This window comes from Myxine glutinosa, chromosome 2 (assembly GCF_964187855.1).
Source record: "Myxine glutinosa chromosome 2, kmMyxGlut1.1, whole genome shotgun sequence".
Taxonomy (NCBI): Eukaryota; Metazoa; Chordata; class Myxini; order Myxiniformes; family Myxinidae; genus Myxine; species Myxine glutinosa.
In genome coordinates, this window is record NC_136262.1 from 200,842,329 (window position 1) to 200,865,999 (window position 23,671).

Genomic DNA, 23,671 nt, shown 5'->3' on the forward strand with positions numbered 1-23,671 from the left:
GGTATTTTGAAGAATTTGTTTTTTTCCAATTTATTTGTGGGTGCCTAAAACACCTCCATACACCCACAAAGGAAAATATTACACACACACACACACACACACACACACACACACACACACACACTTTTTATTGATTTTATATTGCCTTTTACATAGCTTCAAAGTCCAAAGTACTTTTGATGATGATGACCACTCCTTTTTGCATATGGCTGCCGAATCGGTTTTCCAGGGTATTAGACACAATCCTGGATGGGTCCCCATTCCAACACAGGTTGATGAATGGCTCATTCATCCCAGTAAGCAGGTACTCATTTTGTCGACCTCGGAAGTATGACAGGAGCTGTAGGAAAAAAAGGAACTTTGTTTTGTTTGCCTAAAACACTCCCCGGCACTCACGGATGAACCTCTGAAAGTTTGATGAAGATCAGTTTGGCCATCTTTGAGAAATATGGCAACACACAGACACACAAACGCTTTCTGATAGTATAAATAGACATTTTCTACCCTTTGAATTCCATCCAAAGATAATATTTTGAGTACGTTTTCTGTATATACCCATTTAATTCAGTACACGCCAGCTGGTTTTCGGCTATGGATTAATTCGGAGTACTCCAGTCGTAATTCAGCACATCGAACGGCCATCTTGAACAGCGAGAGAAAGAGAGAGAGAGAGAGAGAGACAGACAGACAGACAGACAGACAGACAGACAGACAGACAGACACTTGACTTGACTTTTAAGGTCTTTTATTACAAAAGTATAAAAAGCAGAACAAAACAAGTAATACAAAAGCAGTCAACAAAATAATTAAATCAAGGAACTGAAAAGGATGATATTAATTAGAGCAGCAAAAAAAGTTCATCTCCCTCCACCTTACACAGGACTTCAGCTTTGCACCATTTTTGAACAAAGTGATTAAGCCGAGAAGTCTCTCGGTAAAAGTTAAATTCAATTTTAAGACGGGCAGACACAAGGCCTTTAAAGGCTAACAAAACACTGCATTCCGGTGAACCTGTCCCAGAAACCCTACTCTTCCGTGTGATATATATCGCGAGTTTCGCCTCGGCAAGTAAAAAATTCACAATTCGAGAGCCGACATTCTCATTAGACACAGGCATGCAATACACAAAGTGATAAAAGGAAAAACAAAAACCGAAATTCTGGATGGTATATTTCAGGAGTTGAAAAAGTGGAGCTAGCCTTTGGCATCCGAAATATGCATGGAAAGTGTCCTCGGAGTGATGGCAAAAAGGGCATTCATCAGATATCACGAGGTTCAGTCTTTTGAGGAACACGTTGGAAGGCAAGGAATAGTGTGCAAGCCTCCACTGTATGTCTCCGGCACGTTTAGACACGGGTGACGTGTACATCGACGACCAGGTAGGAGAAGATGGAGCCCCTGCAGGCAGAAGCTCTTTCCAGTGGGTGGTCAGTGGGCTATTGGGGTGGCAGAAATAACAACATTAAGACATTGCACGTACAAAGTAGCCTTTGCACAGGCTTGTAGAGGCTTTATGGAAGGAGCACCAGATAAACAAAAATCAGGGAAGTCAGGGTGCATTGTTTTTGTGTTCTGAACATCGTGCAGTAGAGGCCACGATAAATTAAAAGAGTTGAACAGTTTAACAATTGAACGAAGAAGTTGTCCAATTAGTCGGGTTGAAGTAACATTGCAAACTTCCAAAATCTGGTTAGGGGTCTGCCATTCAGAATAAGTATGGTTAACAAAATCCTTGACAAGAAAAAAACCAGATTCAATAAAGGATTGAATTAGGGACCTACTTTGGCAGTCATGACAAAATAGGCTGTTGTAGAAAACGGGTTCACACATTAAGTTCCAAAATTTATACGTATCCTTGTTTCGTACTGGAAGGAGGCACTGACCGGCATTCACGAGACTTCGATAAAAGGAGGGCAGCAAGGAGATGTCTATTCGCTGCAGATCGAGTAGAAAGAGCTCGGGGCCACAACTGAGCTTACCCGCTTGCTGCAACAAGCAAGAAGCCAGGGGCCGCCAAGACAGGACTTCCTTGTAGAGAAGTTGGTGCAAGGTGGTTAGTCGAAAAGCCAGTATTTTACTGGTAATGTCCGCAAGTCCTTGACCTCCTTTATCCAAGGGGACACTTAGAAGATCAGCTCGAAGCCGGTGCATACCGTTCCAGAAAAAATTAACAAGGATACGCTGCAAGTTAATGACTAGCGATTTGGGTGGTTGTAAGAGTTTGATGCCAGAGTTTGGAAGCAGCCAAGTTATTAATTAATTATCAGCACTTGACCTCTATAAGACAGTATGCTGGACAATCTTTTCCTACAATTAAGGATATGGGAGATTTGATCAACCATCTGATCCCAGTTCTTTAAGGAAAAGGTCTCATTCCCAAGAAACACACCGAGATGTTTAACACCATCATACCTCCACTGCAGAGCATTAGGCAGGGAAGGTGGGATAAATAACCCAGAAGGACCAAGACACAAGGCTTTACTCTTACTCCAATTGACAGTAGCAGAAGATGCCAAATTGAATTCACATAGAGCACTTGTGAGGGAAACAATGTCAGACTGAGTGTTAACAATCACACACAGATTGTCAGCATACGCAAGCACCTTAACAGGATTAGCAAGAGGTGTCACCAAGAACCCAGAAAGTTTGTGGCATAAGTGAATCAGCAAGGGTTCAATGGAAAGTGAATACAGGTACCCGGAAAGTGGGCAGCCTTGCCTAATACCTCGCTGAATAGGAAAAGGTGAACATAAACTGTTGTTGATGTTCACCAAACTAAAGTTGTTGTGATACAGCAGCTTGATGCAGGAAATAAAGAAGGAACCAAACCCAAACCCCTTCAAAACTTCAAGTAAATATGAATGGTCAACACTATTAACCCTATCGGACCCGCTGTCGACTTTAGTCGCCACGCCATACTCAACCTTCTGACATGAATTTCACCATTCATATAACTGCATGACACAGCTGGAAGTGGCTGGTCCTCACGAGCAGCGCTCACTTTAGTGGAACGGGTCCGATAGGGTTGAAGGCCTTTTCCTGATCTAGAAAGATCAGCCCAGTGTTAACATTCTGACAATGACAAATCGAAATCAAATCACGAACAGAAAAAATATTGTCAAATATCGATCTGCCGGGAATACAATAAGACCCCCCTGGTCGGGGGATACAACGTGCCTAATTAAGGTCTTTATGCGATTAGCGAGTAACTTAGACAGGATTTTGTAATCGGTACAAAGTAGAGAGATCGGGCGCCAGTTCTCAACAAGTTGAAGATCTCCCTTTTTAGGAATAAATGAAATGATGGCACGTCTGCAGCTCAAGGGAAGTTCACCAGTTTGTATGCTTTCTATGAAGACAATTAGTAGACATGGTCCCAGCAAGTCCCAAAAGGTGCTGTAGAATTCCACTGGCAACCCGTCTAAGCCAGGTGCCCTGCTGGTGGGCAAGGTCTTTAAAACACTAGTGAGTTCGTCCAATGTTATTTCGCCTTCAGCAGTCGAATTCTGGGCCTCAGTAAGTGTAGGCAAGGATGTGGTAAATGAATGTATATGGTTTGGGAAAGTATGCTTGGAGGAGTAGAGGTGAGAAAAGAAAGTCTTAATAGTAAGTTTAATGTCATTTGGATCAGTCAAAATCCTTCCGTCAGCAGAACGCAAGGACAATATTTGTTTTTGTTTTTTTGAGGCAGTTTCCAGCTTGAAGAAAAGTCTGCTCGGGTTATTTATTTGTTGCAAATGAGTCATTCTCATCCGAAGGAGTGCACCCTTTGCACGTTCGGCCAGTAATTCATTTAACAGGGCTTTCTTTTCATACAACGTCTGCTGCTGCCCATTATTACTAGAGGAGGACACTTTGTTTTGCAAGTGAAGAATTTGTGTCTTCACCAGGTCTATATTTACATCATGATCCCGAGTACTGTGTCGTGAAATTTTTTGACAAAAAACTCCAATTTGAGCTTTAGCGTTGTCCCACCACTGATGTAAACACGAGAACTCTTTATCCATCGTGATGTAATGTGCCCAAAAGGTCCTAAAGGATGCAACAAAGAATTAGTTTTGAAGAAGTGTTGTGTTGAACTTCCAATAAGGGCTCACCACCTTAATGAGTGGCAACTGAAAATGCATAGTAATTGATGTGGTGATCGGAAAACCCAGATGGGAGAATAGAGGTGTTTAAGACGAGGTTGAGGAAATGGTCAGAAACGTACAATTTATCTAGTCGAGCTAGCGACACTAAGTTGTTAGAGCAGCGACACCAAGTAAATTGTTGCTGCATCGGATGTTGCAATCTCCAAATGTCTGTCAACTTGAATCTTGAGATTGAGCGAACGAGAGGTCTTGTACTGGCTGCATGTGGCTCAGCCCCATTCCTATCAAGGGAGGGGTTAAGTGTGCAATTGAAATCTCCTCTAAGACATAGAAAGTGATCAGGGGGAACACCAGCAAGATACGAGTCGAGACAGTCAAAAAAGGAAGATCTTTCAGCATTTGTACTTGGTGCGTACACATTGATTATTGTGAAAAGCTGCTGACCAACAGAGAAAGTCAGCAAAGCTAAATATCCCTGCACAATTTCTTTAAAGGAAACCGAAGTCAAAGGAAGAGTTTGCCGAAAGAAGATGGCTATCCCAGCAATTGGGCTTGATAGATTGCTAAAGAACCAATGCCCTTTAAGAAACAACTCCCACTCAGCTGAAGAACCTTCAGTAGAATGAGTTTCCTGCAACAACAAGATGTCAACCTTGTTGCACTCAATTAGTTGTTTAACTTGCACTTTACGAAGAGACGTGCGACCACCGTTGATATTAAGGCTGGCAATGCGTAGTTTCATTTGTGATGAGATGTATTCTGTTCAAAACGTGATGAGATGTGATGAGATGTAACATAAAAAATAAAAAAATAAAAAATAAAAAAAAAGGTCATGACGGTTCTCGTTCAAAATCATAAATAATTGACGTCTGAAGGAATAAACATGTTTATAATGATCGTCACGGCACCGTAAGGGAACCATTGAAATGCGGGACACGACTGTGCCGAAATGACGAAGAGCAAGCTCGACTTTTTCGTCCTCCAAAAATGGCGGAATGTTGGAAACCAGAACTTTTACTGATGGCGAATCAAACGGTGAAACTGGGATGAAAGTATCGGGCTCGACGGATAAACCCGATTCCACAACACTCGCAACCATAGCTTGTTGTAGCACGAAAACAACAACTTTCTTGTTCATTCTCGAAGCTGCGAGGACATTTTCAGCTCCGATAATTTCACCGACGGCGATAATAATCGCTTCGACCGCAACATGAGCTGGAGGGACGCATGTGAGGCCATGCTTCCTGCTTAACGATCCGAACGCGGTACTGCGAGAACGGACGCTCGTCATGCCAGCCCGGGCCGTGATAAGTATGGCGACGGCAAAGGGAAAAGGTAATTAATTCAAAAGAACAGTTCTCGTCACTTTACACGAAGCGATAAGAACATGCGGATGCAATGGAAAGCAACGAACTTACTTACCATCACCCACCGCATGCGCTCTGTCTCTCTCTCTCGTCTCAGAGAAGGGAAGGGAGGGAAAAGGTAATACAGGGGAAAGGTTCGAGCACAGGGGAGGGAACATGAATACGAATGGAGTAATGATATGAGAACAACAGGGGGGTCATGGGGGCGAGGGAAAGGTTGAAATAATGAGAAAAAAACAGCCGGAACACTCGACAGCCAGAGCAACTCACACCTCCCCGAACTGCACAACCGCCATCTTGCCACGCCCAGCACACGAACGGCCAGCAGGGGGCGAGAGAGAGAGAGAGAGACTGACTGTTTCTTCCTTTTATTACAAGAGTACAAAAAATCAGTAATGTTCAGTCATAAAGAAACAAAACACAATAAAAATGGTCTCAAGGAAAAATTATTATCAAATCATCATCATCAAGTGTGCATGTGACATCATTAAAAACCCACTTTTCTTTAAAACATGTTAAATTCTTGTTCATTTAAAAAAACCGGTACTCTAGCTTTAGTCTTGCATTTACAAGAGCCTTAAAGGTGAGCAGTACATCATATGACGAGTCGGAAGCGTTTCCCATTTTTTTCTTCCTGGATTTATAAATTGCAAACTTGGCTTGGCCAATTAAAAAATTCATTAAAACCACATTCCTAAGGGAAGACGGTCCTAAAACACCATAAATAAAAACATTGTGATTGAAGAGGGAACCAAGCTTCACAAAACGTTCCTGAAGGAATGTAAAAAGAGGTTGCAATCGTTCACACTCAAGGTATATATGCGGTAGGGTTTCAATGGATGCACAGAAAGGGCATAGATTAGAGTTAGCAGTAGAAAACCGGTTCAGTAAAACATTATAAGGTAAAATCCAGTGTACAAGTTTCCATTGAATATCTCCAACATACTTTGGAGTAGGCAAGAGATAAAAACTTCGCCAATTGGGGCAATTTGGGGGTATTGGGGGTAAAACATCCCGCCATCGAAGCCTCGGGTGCTCAGAAAATGTTTTTGCGTATAAAATTTTAACGTACGCGTTGTACAAAGTTTTCTTTGGAAAGGCGGGAAGGGATAATGCAGTATCATCAGGGCTGTTCAGGCCAGGGGACAGATTAAGTGGCGGGCTGAAGACTAGGAGTTTGGGGAAGTCACCCGCTGTTTCCTCGGGGGAAGGGCCAAGTTCCTCGCAGGTATTACGATACGTTGTGGATATCCCTTGAAGGAACCGAGAGATGATCCTGACAGATTTTATTCCGGTTTTTTGTGCCACAGCGGCAGCACTCAGCCGGCAGCTCCCAGACTCTGTCATGAGGTCTTTCACTCGTAGCAGCTTGGCATCAATAAAGCGTTGAACGAGTCCCCTATTATTCAAGCTGTTTTCCAGGAAGGGGTTGTAGCATAGGGGCTCATTCAACAACATTTCCATGTTGTATGTTGCCATTTCACGGGAAAAGGACAGGGCTTGCCAGGCGTTCATCACCCCTTGGTAAAAGGTGGGCAGCAAGGATGAATCGATTTGATGAGGGTTCATCAAGAAAAGTTCTCGGTCGTAACCCAGTTTGCATGTAAGCTGTAATATGCAGTTAGCCAGAGGCCTCCAGAGTAGGGCTTCATCTCCATATATAAGTTGGCGCACGATATGAAGCCGGAAGACCATAATCCGGCTGCGGATATCAATAAGACCTTGGCCACCTTCAGTGAGTGGTAAGTATGCCACGGGGGGTTGGAGCCAGTGTTTCCCGCTCCAGAAAAAGTCGACAATGCTCTTTTGCAGTGTAATAAGAAGGCTCCCGGGCGGTTGTAGGCATATCATCTTATGCCATAGCATAGAGGCGACAAGATTGTTAATGACGAGAGTTCTTCCGCGGTACGAAAGTTGAAAAAGAAGTCCTTTCCAGCGGGCCAGTTTTGCCATTACCTTGTCTGGTAATCCCACCCAGTTCTGCTGCTCAAAGGTGTTGTTTCCGAGGAAAATACCGAGGTATTTAATGCCACTTTTCTGCCAGTTCACTCCTCCTGGTAGGACAATTGGCGGGCAATCCCCAGGTCCTATCCAAAGGGCTTCACTCTTCTTCCAGTTTACCTGGCCTGAACAAGCCTGACAATACGTTTTTAGTGCCTGAGCCACCGCAGTGACGTCAGCACTATTTTTTATATAAATACAGACATCATCTGCATAGGCAGAGACTTTTAGCGGTGTGGTAAGAATTGATCCAGTGAAGCCAGAAATGTGCGTACGTAACTGGAGCAGAAGAGGTTCGATGGCAAGAGAGTATAAAAGTCCAGATAGCGGGCAACCTTGCCGTACTCCCCGTTGTACAGCAATGGGGCTACACAATACTTGATTAATTTTAAGAACACTGGATATATTACAATACAAAAGTTTAACGTACGAGATAAAAATAGGTCCAAACCCAAAATTCTCTAAAACTCTAAAAAGGTACATGTGGTCAATACAGTCAAAGGCTTTTCCTTGGTCAATAAAAAACAGACCAACATTCATATTAAAATTGTTACAAAACCGAATGGTATCACGGATAAGAAAGATATTATTAAAAATAGTACGTCCAGGAATACAAAAGGATTGATGTTCTCCTATTAGTACATTCATAAAAGGTTTCATTCGATTAGACAAGGCTTTGGCTAAAATTTTATAATCCGTACATAAAACAGAAATAGGACGCCAGTTCTCTATAAGTTGAGTGTCCGCTTTCTTAGGAATTAAGGTGGTGACTGCTCTCCGGCAACTCCACGGCAGTTGTCCATCCTCTAAACATTCATTCAATACCCGCAGTAGGTGAGGTCCAATGGTGTCCCAAAAAAACTGGAAAAATTCACTTGTCAGCCCATCCAGTCCAGGGGCTTTATCAGGTTCCAAGGCCTTCAAGGCAGCGGTGAGCTCAGGTAACCTAAGAGGATCCTCCAACTGCTGCTTCTGATCCTCCACCAATGTTGGAAGGTTAGAAACAAGTTCCGATATTGCATCCTGGTTAATGTCATGCCGCATAAACCGTTGTTTAAAATGTTTCCGGGCACATTCCCTGATTCTGCCATCTTCATAAAGGAGTTCTCCATCATGGAGCAAGCGTGTAATCATTGACGAAGAGGCCCCCCTTTTAAGGCTGAAGAAGAATTTGGTTGGAGCATCAAGGTCGTGTATGTACCTCATCTTCAGGCGCAATAAAGCATTTTGTGCTCGCCTTTCGGATATGGAATTCAGTAAGGCCGTTTTTCCATGGATTTGTTGCCTCATTCCCTGGTAGCTCACACTTGCGGTTCCCTGAAGCTGTTCCTGTAATTCCAGGATTTCATCTTCAAGTAAGGTTGTGGTTTTTCTTTCCTCTTGAACACCATACGCACGATATTGTTGGCAGAACAGTCTGATGTGCGTTTTGGCATTATCCCACCATTGTCTGAGGTTTGAGAAATTCCCTTGGGAGGCAACTAGAATATTCCAAATTTCCGGAAAAATGTCCTTAAAGGTACTATCATCAAGTAAGTTGTTATTAAATTTCCAAAAAGCACTCTTGTGTTTCGGGCAGGGGGCAGAAATTTTGAGAAATGTTGCGCTGTGGTCCGAGAATCCTGATGGGCAAATTTTGGATGACAGAACGAGGCGTTCAAGTGGAGGATTAATATAAAACTTGTCCAAGCGAGCAAGTACAATATTACCCTGAATGCATCGACACCATGTGTATTGCCTGATTGATGGGTGCTGTACCCGCCATATATCTGTCAAATTCATTTGTTTTAAAAATTTGGTGAGAGGGATTGTGGAGGCAGGATGGGGCTCTGCACTGTTCCTGTCTAGTTGGGGTTGGAGGGTGCAGTTAAAATCTCCACCAATACAAACATGATTGTCTTGGTTTTTTAGGGCGTTTTGACTGTCGAGGGACGTTAGGTGTGTCCCAAGGTCATTAAAAAAAACTCGCCGAGCTACAGGCGTACTTGGGGCATAGATATTAAAAATAGTATAGAATTTTCCATAGTAGTGGAATTCTAGGGATGCTAGGGATCCCTTGTGTATTTCGTCGAATTTAAGCGATGAAGGCGAAAAGGAGGGGCTAAGAATTATTGCGACACCGCCTTTGCGGGAGTCACCGTTACTAAAGAAGGACAGGCCGGGGAAGAGCCTACACCACTCTGCGACACAGCAGTCGTTGGCATGGGTCTCTTGTAAGAGGGCAATGTCAACTTTCTTCTGTAATAAAAAATCCCTTACTTGAACTTTACGGACAGAGCTACATCCTCCGTTAATATTCAGGCTACAAATGGAAAAACTCATTACAGCTATAAGGAGGAGTGACCACCACTCAATTTTTTGATAGCAGTTCATTCTTAGCTTTTTGCAACCACTTCTTTAAACGGTGACGTTGGGAGGAATTGAAATTAAAAACGTGGGGCCGTTTTACCATCAGTTTAGCGGAATGTATAAAATCAGGTAGCTCCGGAAAAAAGGTTTCTATTACAACATTCCTTTTTCGGAATGTGTCCTTAAGAAACCTTTTTATCTCGGAGGGAGGGATTGGAGGGATTTCTTCTTCCTTAAGGCTACCACATTCACTAACAGAGTCATCTATATCAGATGGCTCAGATGGTGTGTCACACTGGTTTTCATCATTTATCTCCTCACCGTCATCACATCCCTCCACGTTATCGGATGGGGCATAGTCCATAGAGGGGGGGGGGGACGGGGAGGGAGAGAAATGAGCCATCTTCAGGGGAGGGGGGGAGGGGGGGGTACTAATTTTTGTGGTTCAACCATATCAGTTTCTAGGTCAGTAGACAAGGGCGAGGATTCATCCACATCTATGTCCTCCAATACCGAGAAACGATTTTCTGTGACGAGGGACAAATCTAGGCCAGAGAGGAGGGGCTGTCGGTTTTCAGTTGTAGGTTTTTTAAAGAGATGACCGTTTTCATCTGTTGTTTGCAGATGTCTTTTTCCTTTTGGGCAGACTAATTGAAACTCGTCCTGGTTAGTGGGAAGAGATTGCAAGGGTTTGGGGGGAGGGGGGGGGGAGGGAGGACGTGATCATCGGGAGGGGGATCCCATCGGCTACCACGGCGGGAGAGGTAGGATCAGTTATAGCAGGCAACAAGCTGTGATTGGACGATGTCGCCTGGGGGGTGAGATCTATAGTTAACAGGAGATGGCTGCAATTAGATCCTTCAGTAGAGGGAGGGGCCCCTGTTTCAAGGGGAGGGGAGGGGGGTACGGCGGGGGGGTTTGGATTGGTGGTAAGAGGGCTTGGGTCGGTGGTGGACAGATTGGGATCAGTGGTGGTAAGGCTTGGGTCGATGGTGGGAAAGTTCGGGTCGGTGGTGGGAGGGCTTGGTTCGGCGGCGGGAGGGCTTGGTTCGGTGGTGGGAAGGTTTGGTTCGGTGGTGGGAAGGCTTGGGTCGGTGGTGGGAGGGCTTGGGTCAGTGGTGGAAGGGTTTGGACCGGTGGTGGGAAGGTGGGGGGGTTGCTTATTCCCGGTTCGGAGGGGAGGTTGCACTTGTGGAGAATTCTCTTTTCGGGGGCAGTCATGCTTAACATGCCCAAATTGTCCGCAGCCAAAACATTTTAGAACGTTGGTGGACACGTACACTGTATATTCGTTCTGTTGATGTTTTAATTTTATTATAAGGTTTAAATCCTTCTGGGAATTTTTTAAAATCATAAACACTTGCCGCCGGAATGAAACCACGTGCCTTAAATCGTTGTTTCGTGATCCGAAGGGAATCATGGAGATACGAGACACGATGGTACCGTATCGGGACAACTCTTTAATTAGTACATCGTCGGATACAAATGGGGGGCAATTTGATATCACGACTTTTATCGCTGGGCTATCTAGTGGGGAAATCATTACAAATAAATCTGGATCGATTGTCAAACCCTGTTCGACAATTTGTGGGACACAATCCACGTCGGACAAAAAAATAACGATCCGCTTGTTCATCCGCGAAGCGGCAACAACCTTGTCGATCCCGACAACACGACCGGTTGCGAGGACAACGTCCTCGACACTAACCTCACGTTCCGGAGGTACACAAAAGAACCCGTGCTTACGGGTCAGGCTCTGAAAGGCCGTAAATCGAGATAGTGCAGCTGCCATGCTGGAACAGCTGCACTTACAACCCCTCCCTAACTCGGGGAGGGTGAATATATAATACAATCTTCCCTACCCGAACTCCGGGAATGGGAAGCAATCAGACCTCTCCGATTTCCCTAACTTCGGAAAAGGGAGGCAACAAAACAAACTGAAGGAAGGATAAACGAAAGGAAAAAAAGGAAATAGAGGTTTAAGATGAAGGAGCAAACACCGATCGGGCGACGCCCAAAAACGGCGAACCCTTACCAGCGATCACCCTGTGCTCTCCGGCTCTCTCTCCCGTCTCAACGTATATGGGAATCACCAGGAAGACTCCACGAACAGGTACAAGGACACAGAGGGGGGAAAACGGGGGGGGGGGAATGGAGCAACAACACAGAGCACTCACAGGCCTCCACGACAGTACAACCAGCATGCAAACGACCAGCAGGGGGCGCGAGAGAGAGAGAGAGAGAGAGAGAGAGAGAGAGAGAGAGACAGACAGAGACAGAGACAGAGAGAGAGAGAGAGAGAGAGAGAGAGAGAGAGAGAGAGAGAGAGAGAGAGAGAGAGAGACAGAGACAAAGAGAAATCTGCGTTTCCACTGGCAATCAAGTCATGTTGCTTGGAGGAGAGGATCAGAAAATAGGGAACAATACCTTTGTGTTCAGTGATTTAGGGGATGTGTATGAGACAGAATCAAGAAAATGAACAAATCGGGACACTGCGATTTAAAAAATGAACAAATCGGGACACTGCAATTTAAATCAAGAGTTTGAACAGAACCACCTTTCGAGGCCATTTTTCCTTGTAGGGCATGGGTTGGACCTTTTTCAGGCACCGTGGTCCCCTTTTTTGAAGCAATGTTTTTTTATGGCCGGATGCCCCCTTAGTCGCCTTTTGCAACACACAGGGAATTACCAGTGGGGAGCATGGTACTCAATTTGCCGACCTCGGAAGGATGACAGGCTGAGTCAACCCCCCTGGTGTTAATTCAGCGATCGACCGGGATTCGAACCCAGGATCCTAGCATCCCAAGCCGGCACCTTAACCGCTAAGCCAACACCAGGCTATTTAAATCAAGAGTATGAATGACCGAAAAAGTACAAGACACTTGTGACAAAACATGGAGAATTATAACCAGACTTGTCCAAACTGACCTCATCGTAGATTGGATGAACGGTGTCAAGTGATGACAACTGGTCAGATGCGGCTAATGGTGCTTCTTCTTCTTGTTATTGTAGTCACTATTATCCCATGTTTTTGTAGGGTCAGCGGGGGAAGCTTGGCCCAAGTCTTCAGTAACAGACTGGCCAGGCTTGACGTTCGACTAGTTGAGTCAGAAATTTGAAGTTTGTTCAGGGTGCTTGGCAATACCTTGCCTGACACCTACTCTTCGAGAAGGACACCATGGGATCCTTAATGTCCACCAATGAATGCCGGCAGTCTAACGTCCATTAGAAGGATGGGACACATTGATGAATCACTCTGCCTGTGAAACACCAGGATGACAGTTTCTAGCTGGGTCGAGATTCAAACCCAGGCTAGACGGCTTAGAGGTGAGTTTGTACATCTAGGCCATCATGTAAGCCCATCATGTCAGCATGCTACGGATGGATGTCCAGCATTCAAACTCTGACAGTGGTTATAGGATGGCGATCTGTAATCCACGCGTTCGACATGAATACAGTCGAAACCTCAGCAACAGAAACGGATCATTTGAGTTTTTCACGACAACAATCATGGCCGCACTCTTAGTTCACCTCCCGATTTTGAGTCCTGTATTCTCCGCTTTCAAATGTCTTGTTGCTTCCACGCAAAGATGTGAGACCTCACGGTGTATAACTTTTGGAGAAGTTTATCCTTCGGCAAAAAGGCAAAAAGGGTTGGCGTCAGGAAGGGCATCCGGCCGTAAAACATTGCTTCAAAAAGGGGACCAGAAAAACAACAACAACCACGGTTCCTGAAAAAGGCCAACCCCCGCCTTGCGGGGGAAAATGGCCTCTAGAGGTGGTTATTATATATATCCTTCATATCATGGCAGGATGCAATAGGAGCAGAGTGAGTTAGGTCATCAACTTGCTCAACTAGTTTCACTAACACGTTCTTCCCTTTCAGCTGGCCTTCAGCCTCTCTAAAGTAGCACTCTCCAGCGATGAAGAGTTTCATTCTTATGTCCGAACAATTGGTGAGACAACCTTCCTTGTATTCCTTGAGTACAGTCAAAGCTGTTCAAATTGGGGGAGGGGCAACATGACGCCTTGAAGGCACATGACTGCGATCGGCCAATCACATGCAGCGCTCCATGGATAGATCAAAAGATGGCCAGACTCTCTTTATATATGGCACTGGAGTGGATGAGTGGCAGAAAGGGCAGAAGGGGAGGTAGGATGTCAACGAGAGTAGAGTAGAGCAGGGGTGGATATAGAAGAAAGCATGAGGTGTCAATGGGGAACATTCATGAAGGACTTGTGGGAGAAAGCATGAGCCAATAGATACAGGGAGTCAGTTCCAGAGACAAGAGAACAAAGGGATGAAGGAATGCAGGTGAGCATTTAGCCCAGAATTGAAGAAGGTAACCAAGTGTGTGTTTCGTTCGCAAGCGGCTTGCTTACCACTTGCCAAGTCCCTTTCTTGAATCAAAGTGCTCGCCACCGCTTAACAACATGGCGGGCGCCATGTAAACAATGCTGTTGTCGTACTCGCGCATTAAAAGATCCTGTTGTGACAACTTCCCCAAATAAATGAATTGTGTTAGCAGTAGTTACGGAGTACGAGGAAGAGGGATAGTAAGATAAAGAAATGGGGAGTTAGAAGGAGGAGCCCTTGCCAAGCTTATCTATGGACCCTACTATTGTACATTTTGGGGAAGGGGTGTGGATGAGGGAGGTTAATGTTTGTACTTCTCGAATAATTAGGACAAAAAGTAGAAGTAACAACAAAAGTATGAAAAGTACGTTTCAATAATATTGTGAGTATACATAACGGGTATATAACGCCTCTGAACATTTAATTGGTTGTATTGTAGCGGTTACCACTGGGTATACACAATCACCTTGCACCTGCCGGGGACGCAACCACGGAGCGATCGCTGTGCCGGGCTCGACCAGACCGCCCGGAGACGCTCAGTCTCGCCTTTCCCGGGCATGTCCGGACTTGCCTTTCCCGGGCTCGCCCAGACCGCCCGTAGACGCTCAGTCTCGCCTTTCCCGGGCATGTCCGGACTCGCCTTTCCAGGGCTCGCCCAGGATGCCCGGGCATGCCCAGTCTCGCCTTTCCAGGGCTCGCCCAGGACGCCCGGGCATGCCCAGCCTCGCCTTTCCAGAGCTCGCCCAGGACGCCCGGGCATGCCCAGTCTCGCCTTTCCAGGGCTCGCCCAGGACGCCCGGGCATGCCCAGCCTCGCCTTTCCAGGGCTCGCCCAGGACGCCCGGGCACGTCCACACTCGCCTTTCCAGGGCTCGTCCAAGACGCCGGGCACGTCCGGTCTCGCCTTTCCCAGGCAAACGCTCCGGCATGACGTGTTTGAGTGTGTATATATATCGCTACCTGATAAACGGGCTGGACAGAGTGTGCTGGGTTCTGTACGAATAAACATGCTTTGAACTCAACCAAATGGCCTCGTTCTCTCGCCGTCCACGACTCCTAAACTGGTGACCTCGTCTACCCCCGAATGGATTCGGGGGCTACAAACGAACACGGCAGTTTCAATCGCGCTGCCGGAGTTTTGGCACCGACGAGCGGCCATGTGGTTCGCGCACCGCGCTCGGCTCCTCCTCTACGACTGGAGGGACGAGCCCGCTCCAGGACCCTCCGAAGGAACGCAGTTACGCGATGTGGGTGGCACTGCTGCTCATCTCTTGCGTGCGCTCTGACGTTCGCGGCACGGCTGCTTCGTTACCTTCGCGCGCACTGCTGTTCGTCACCTTCGCACAACTTCACTCTACAACTACAGCCGCAACTACTTCTCTGACCCTGCATCCTCGGGAGGCCCGTGAGGAACCTCGGCAGCCTCCCCCGAGGCCTTGACCAGCCCCTCGGTTGGCTCAACCGCTTTTCGCGTGCACCGACGCCGAGCGCTGCTCGAGCCTTCTCGGCACTGCACCCGCGAACTGCAACCTCGGGAGGCCCGCGAGGAACCTCGGCAGCCTCCCCCGAGGACTTGACCAGCCCCTCGGTCGGCTCACCCCGGTCCTACGTCCCCCCAGCGCTTCGCATAGCGGAGTACGTCGTGGCGAGGCCGCCCCCCGTCCACGGTTCCCCCCGCTCGACCACCCACCAACATACCGGCCCCCCCCCCCACAACCCTCCAGGGGTCGCTTTGGCCGGGTCATCGGGACCCCCCTTAAATTGACCCTGCCGGTGCAGGTCGATTCTGGAGGGGCGCGTGTAGCGGTTACCGCTGGGTATACACAATCGCCTTGCACCTGCCGGGGACGCAACCACAGAGCGATCGCTGTGCCGGGCTCGCCCAGACCGCTGGAGACGCTCAGTCTCGCCTTTCCCGGGCATGTCCGGACTCGCCTTTCCCGGGCTCGCCCAGACCACCCGGAGACGCTCAGTCTCGCCTTTCCCGGGCATGTCCGGACTCGCCTTTCCAGGGCTCGCCCAGGACGCCCGGGCACGCCCAGTCTCGCCTTTCCAGGGCTCGCCCAGGACGCCCGGGCACGCCCAGCCTCGCCTTTCCAGGGCTCGCCCAGGACGCCCGGGCATGCCCAGCCTCGCCTTTCCAGGGCTCGCCCAGGATGCCCGGGCACGTCCAGACTCGCCTTTCCAGGGCTCGCCCGGGCACGCCCGGTCTCGCCTTTCCCGGGCAAACGCTCCAGCATGACGTGTTTGAGTGTGTATATATATCACTACCCGATAAACGGGCTGGACAGAGTGTGCTGGGTTCTGTACGAATAAACATGCTTTGAACTCAACCAAATGGCCTCGTTCTCTCGCCGTCCACGACTCCTAAAGTAGTATCATTTTGAATCGGACTATGGTGGCCATTTTTGCTAACCCAACGAAGCACCTCTCTTAATCGCTTCCTCTACTTTCTGAATAGCTCGGCAAGCGGCTGCCGGCTTGGAAAGCAATAGTAAGCCGCTTGCTAATGGAACCCAACTCGGATGTTCGGTTCTGGAAGAACATGTGTGACTTGGGAAGAACAAAGGTACAAGAAGGTAGGAGAAGCGAGGCGAAGACGTGAATGGCGGGCAAGAAGCAAACTGTGGGACTCGGTCTCCTGCAAAGGCATGTCAATAACACAGTGAGCCATGTAATCGATCATCTCTAAGGGAGAAACATGGGTAGCAGATGCACCAGCAAATAGTGCGAAGCTATACCCAACGACACTTCAGATGAAGGCCTTATGCATTATAACGAGCTCTTAGTGGCTCAAAATGGACTTTGCTTTGTGGAGAATACCGAGGCATGTTAGTGTGTGCTCTCTGTGTGTCTATGACCCCAACAATACCTACTTAAGGCAGCTCTTTGAAGGCTCAGCGTTCCAACTCGGCATAGACTCGGAGGGCTCCCTCTGCAAGATTATCGCCAGCAATTTCAGTGAAGACTCACTTGACTCAACTGCAGCCAGCCTTTTCATCCATCCATTTCAACCTTCTCAACTCAACTTCACTGCATGCAGCTCCTCTTTGCACGATATAGTCCCGGACTCCGTCGTGCATCTTTCTCCATCTGTGAACGCAGCTGATGTATCAGCGTGATGGAAAATATACATTATACATGTTCTTTACCATGTTATGGCAACGTCGGTTATAGATTGGGGATGTAGTCAGGTTCACAATGTCAATAAATTATATTTCGTTCAAAATCATGGTAGATTAGCAAACCTATACATTTTTGGAAAGGTTATAGCATAAGGAAACTAAAAATCAATGTTTACATTTGGAGAGATACCTGTATGGCGGCCATTTTGGATTTTCAAAATGGCCACTGTAAAATACATATTTTGTTATATTTCTGCCTCTAATTACCCTAAAAACTTTTTAAAATATACTAAACCTATATTTTCAGGGACAAGGAATCCAATGAAAGTATCAAATTAGTGCTATGGGGAATGGTAAGACACGAATCAAAGGTTTTGAATTGCAAAATACTGTCTTTATATTCGCGATAAGTTGCATAATCAAATACATGTTATCATTATGTACAGGCAGTTAATAACATCAAAATGTGTCACAATAATTCATATCACCAAACATACACAGGCAGTCAGCAAAATCATATATACACATGCAGTCAGTATAACTTCACATCTACACAGGCAGTCAATGGCATCAAACATACACGATTACAGAATATGCCATTTCGAGTTCGTCATCACTGTCCTGTGTGTCGTATCCGACAATATAGTCCGCATCGTTTTCACAGTCCGTTCCACACAAGCAAAGGTCGGTCAAATTGATTGGCAAATCGAATTGGTCGAATGGTCGATCGAATCGAATTCGATGAATCGAATCGAATCGGTCGAATGGTCAAATGGTCGATCGAAGCGATTGGTCGAATGGGTCGAATGGAATTGGTCGATTGGTCGAATTGGTCGAATCGAATTGGTCGGAATTGGCAAATGTAAACATTGATTTTCAGATTTTCCATGTAATAACGTTTCCAAAAATGTATAGGTTTGCTAATCTACCATGATTTTGAACGAAAAAACATAGTGAACCTGACTAATGTGTGTGAGAGAAAAGGAGTCATAATCATTAAAATGTGGGGATAATGAGAAAAAAAACCTCACTTATTGATCAACTTTCCTGAACTACCTTGCTTTACGACCCATGCCACTAAGACAAACTAGGCCAGCACTGAGGACTGCCAGGTTGAACAGTTGATGTTTTGTATCCCTCTGATAGGCCGGATCTATATCTGGACCTGGAACCAAAAATGAATCGGCTTGTTCTTGTCGCCTAAACAATTCATCCGCCTAGTTTTATCTTAATTCATCCACAACTTTTTTAGATATCATGTTACATGTTGTTTTTTGCCCCCTGAAGAATCAATTTTTTTAAATTCTAGTATCCGGATCCGGAACTTCACCAAAATCTAACCACTTCGTCCTTGATATACACCCAACCTCTCCACCAAGTGTCATTCAAATCTGTCCATAACTCTTTGAGATATCCTACTATCCTGTTTGAGATATCCTGTTCACAGACAAACAAACTAGTGCGAATACATAACCTCTGTCCACATTCGGTAGCAGAGGTAACCAGTGTGATTGTTTTTGGGCACATAAACCAGTGGAACTCAATAAATATTCGAAAATAATTTGTCACCCACATAGCCATCCATTGGGATACCCCCTCAATACCTCCAATGTATGTTGCAATATAATTTGTAAGAAAATGTATAAAATTGTTTACATCTTTGTATGTACGCCTTGAGTGGCTTTTTTGTTTTAGTGTTGAAACACTTGCTTTTTTCTTTACTAACTATAGTGTGGATTTTGATTCCCACATATGCTTACTATCGCTAAGCCCGCATTTGGTGAGTGTTGGGTGTGCCAAACACCCCGCAACACGAGTTGAAAGAGTCCTTCCTCCTGCAGTAGACCGTAGTCGGATGTTTTGAGGATATATCTGCCTCATTGTACTTTTTTTAGGCATGTCTTGGACTTGGTATCTCAGTTGTAGACACATTTTGAATGCTCCCCACACATTAAAACACCCACTTATCAAGTAGGTATTTACAAATGTTATTTACAAACTTGTGCTTAGAACTAAATAAGCAAGATTAGGTGCCTTGAAACCGATATCGCAGCAGATGGTTTCTTCCTTGCATATCTGCTCCTCTGTTATCAATGAAAGTCAGTGTCTAAAAATGTACAACCAAGCAAATGCTTCCTGGAGAGTTAATCAAAATTTACTCCTCTCACAGTGGGCAATCTGTACCATTGTTGGAGAGACCTTTCCAAAGACAAACCCAAAGGAGAAGAATGCAAAGCTCAGTAGTTTAAGCATCAACCTTGAACATGTGTCCCACCAGCAAGCAAAGCAATGAATGACAAGAGGTCTCAATTGAGAAAGTGTTGGAAGAAACGAGACTATGAAGCAAAGAGTCAGCGATGACCGATGAGACCGAGCCTTTCTTGCCACATCCAAATCGCAACAAAAAAGTTAAAGGAAACCTTCGCCTTAAATCTGTTCTGTGCAATGCACAGCCTTACGCGCTACATCTGTAGAGCTCATGGAATTTCACAGAAATGGAAAGAGGCAGAAGCATAAACAGCAAAAGGATCGGTCAAAGCTGTCCATTATTATCTGCGGTCTTCCTTTGTACGCACTTTATACGGGTGATGAGTTTGCTGGCGTTTTCTGGTCTATTATTTCACTATGACATTATTATTATGCATTCTGAGTGCACTCCAGAAATGTACACCACTTCAACAAACATGACACAAACAATGGCTCGATTATTGATCAAGTAGATAAAGTTGTTGTTGTGCCGGCTTAACTTACAGAGGTGTATTGTGTTTCTTGAGATAAGAAAGTCTTCCAAATTTTTTGTCGATGTTAGAAAGGATAATGGAAAAAAAAGTGCATTCATAATATGCACGTCCGCACAGCATCCTCTCATGATCCTGCACAAGCCAGGATTCCAAAAAGGATAAATAAACCACACGTGCTGGGTTCAAAAGGTTCGACGTACGAGATCAATCCAAGATATACAAACGTTTTTATTTTTCATTTTCAAAAAATATCTATTAAATTAATAAGATAATATATAACTGTATTATTTATTTATGTATTGTTAAATAGAAGAGGGGGGGGAGGGGTGATCCATAGCTAGAATGTGTGAAGAATAGTTAGATTTACATTTGTAACAGGGATCTGGCAGATCAAAGTTGTATTGTAAAACATGTACCGAAGAGGCGGTGATTGTAAACCATAGTGAAGTTTAAGGTAAGATTGTCTTGTGTAGACCTCCTGTAGACCTGCCATGCATTGTGTAGACCTCCTGAACTGTCGAGGCCAGGTTTCTTGTGGCACGTGGCATAAATGGATATATTATCACGGGCCGTTTTGGCAAAAGACTTCAGGCCATGTCGGTGTAATGAGTTGTGGAGCCCTGGAGATGGGAGGGATGGCCTAAAAGGTGGTTTCCACCCACTATCAGTGGGTGGCCAATGAGAGCGACCTGCCATGCATCAAGGCAGACTCAAAGATAATAAAAGCCATGTATGCGTATGCTCTTGAGCTTCTTCCAGATCTGGAGACGCATCATCTCCCTGTCCTCACTCTCCTAGTACCAACTGCTGAGAGGCCTCAGACACCATATCTGCGCCATCACATTGCATCGCCATCCGCTCGCCTTCATCCTGTTGACAGCAGCATGCACGACACCATTGTGGTGAATCAAAACCAGCGTTTCTGCCTAAAATCCTCCCACGCATTTCCCCCTTCCTTGTTCTGGAACCAATCTTGTATTTTTGTTGCCATTCGCATGGTTTTATTTTTAGCTCACCTGGAACGAAGATCAGGGGAGCTTATGCGATGGCGGGTCGTCCGTCCGTCCGTCCGTAAACACTTGAAACGTCTTCTCCAAAACCGCTGATGGGATTGTGACCAAATTTGGCACAAATGATATTTGTTGTGTTGTGACTAAAGTTTGTTCACGGCATGAAATAATCGGGGTCTAAGGGGGTTTACCGGAGATCAAAGTGCATCCAGGTTTGACGCCCCCCCCCCCCCCTCCCAAAATAGGAATTTGCTTTTTACTCTGAAACTACACACATTATTTTGATGAAACTTGACCACAACCTTCATCATCCATGATGCACCAAAGTTTGTTCACAGCATGAAGAAAATCGAAGTTTACAGGAGTTTACAGGGGCGGGGGCGGGGGTGGGGGGGAGGCAAATGAGTCCGCTTTTGACCACTCCAAAATAGATATTTGCTTTCCTCTCTGAAATGTCTGAAATCTCTTTCATGTCGGGTTTTTCCAACATCGGGTTTTTCCAACGAACATGACTGCAGCATTTCGGCCATCTTTGATCAAATCTGAAGGTATTTTAAACCAATTTGAATGGTTTCTAGAAGACAGGGCAGCATGTAGAATCGTACTAACATAATCATAATACTTTAAACAAACAAAAAAAATACCTATTTTGGGGGGCAACCCCGACTTCCCTCCCTCCCCCCCCCCATCCTGTATACCTCCTCAGACCCCAATCTTTCTAATGCCTTGAACAAACATCGGTACATCACGGGTGATGAAGGTTGTGGTGAAGTTTCATTGAAATTGTGTATGTAGTTTCAGAGAAAAGAGAAAATACCTATTTTGGGGGGCAACCCCCCAGTAGACCCCTCACGGCCCCAAAAAACACATGATTTCGATGAAACTTGACCACAACCTTCACCCATGATGTACCAAAGTTTGTTCACGGCATCAAAAAAAAAATCGGGCCTTGTGGGGGTATATGGGGGGGGGGGGGGGGGGTTATCCTCCAAAATAGGTATTTGCTTTTTTCTCAGAATATACACATGCAATTCTGATGAAAGTTGACCACCTTAATCACCCGTGATGTACCAAAGTTTGTTCACAGCTTTAAAAAAGATCGGGCCGTGAGGGGTACAGCAAAAGGCTAAAACCACTGGGGCTATGACGTTTAATGTGTTTTTCTCCTTGTTTTCCTGGCGGCGTGACTATGTCGCTGATGTAATACACAATACATGCAAGAGCTGGAATTTTGAATTTGGCCAGGGTGCCAGCGATAACTTGCCTATTCCTCACGAAGGACTTTATGGTATCTTTAAAGTCCACCAACTAATGCTGCCAAATGGATACACTACATTTGATCATTGAAACACCATGCCCCCAATGCTAGACTGCGCATGAGGGAGTGTGCATTCCTATAGAGTATAGACTATCCTGCCAGCCCCCATCATTCTGCGGGTAGTTTTACATTAATTTCACATAATTGATATGATTTGATTTGCCGTATTCTTTATAGAGTGCCGGTGCTGCCGAAGCAGTTTTTTTGGCAAGGGTTATACGGGGTGGTTGCCATTGCCTTCTCGGCATTGTTTGTCCATGCTCTATCATTTTAAGTGCTGAGTGTCAAGCAAGGAAGCAGCAAGGAAGCAGCAAGGAAGCAGCAAGTACCATTTTAAAACTACTTGGTATAATTCGGCAAAAGCACTTGGAAACGTCAGCACAGCATATCCTTGCTTCCCACGGCGGTTAGCACTCCTCAATCAATGTCTATTCATTCCATCCGTCACTCCAATGTTGTCTGTCCATCTGTGAAAATAAATAGTCACAAAATTTAAAGGGACACTGCAAGCAATTTTTAAATGCGTTTGGTCTACTTGAAGAAAGTGAAACATGAACAAGAACTTCCAAAGTAATGTAATCCAAGATAACTATAATTCTTATTGACAGGAGCCATCCTTTAAAGATTGTTCGGTAATGACCATAAAAGGCCATAAATGAACACATAAGTAAATAGAATGACACTCGGTAGAGAGCATAGCTCCGCCAGGCTGAACAATTTATGTTTTGTATTCTACTGGTCAGATCTGGATCCGGACCTGAACCAAAATCGAATCGGCTTGTTCTTGTCACACGCCCAATCTCTCCACCAAATTTCAGCCGAACCCGTTCATAACTTTTTGAGATATCCTCTTCACAAACAAACAGACAGACAGACAGGAGTGAAAACATAACCTCCATCCACATTCGGTGGCGGAGGTAAATATTCAGCTGGTACCATAATGTGGCGTCAAACAAACTCCAATTCTAAAAAAGAACGATAACAGCTTTGCAAGCCAAAATATACTCGTTTACCTTTAACTAACAACAGAGACACCATTGACGTCATATTTTGCAATGTAATGGGACAATAGTTATTTCATTTAAATTTAGAAGTAAGGAAGAGATGGAGCATCGATTTCATTCCGAAAAGCCAGGGCCCTTTGGTACTCAAATAGGATGAGGTTACACAAACTTCTTGCTTTCCTATTGCACTGATGCAACTATAGGCATCATTGAAGCATATGCCGAAGTAGGGAAGTCAGTTTAGAGCCACTTCAATAAGCATCCACGCGTATGGCCTGCTAGCTATTACCAAGAAAAATGATATTCATT

At 45.4% G+C, this 23,671-nt stretch overlaps 1 long non-coding RNA gene across 1 annotated transcript; it reads right to left on the reverse strand.

Annotated features, from left to right (window-relative positions):
• Positions 1 to 728: 728 nt before the first annotated feature.
• On the reverse strand, positions 729 to 2,140 carry LOC144890937 (uncharacterized). Its single transcript, XR_013622598.1, has 2 exons — positions 1,884 to 2,140; positions 729 to 1,436 (listed from the first exon to the last, which is right to left on the reverse strand). It is a non-coding gene; the product is annotated as an uncharacterized LOC144890937 (long non-coding RNA).
• Positions 2,141 to 23,671: the final 21,531 nt, after the last annotated feature.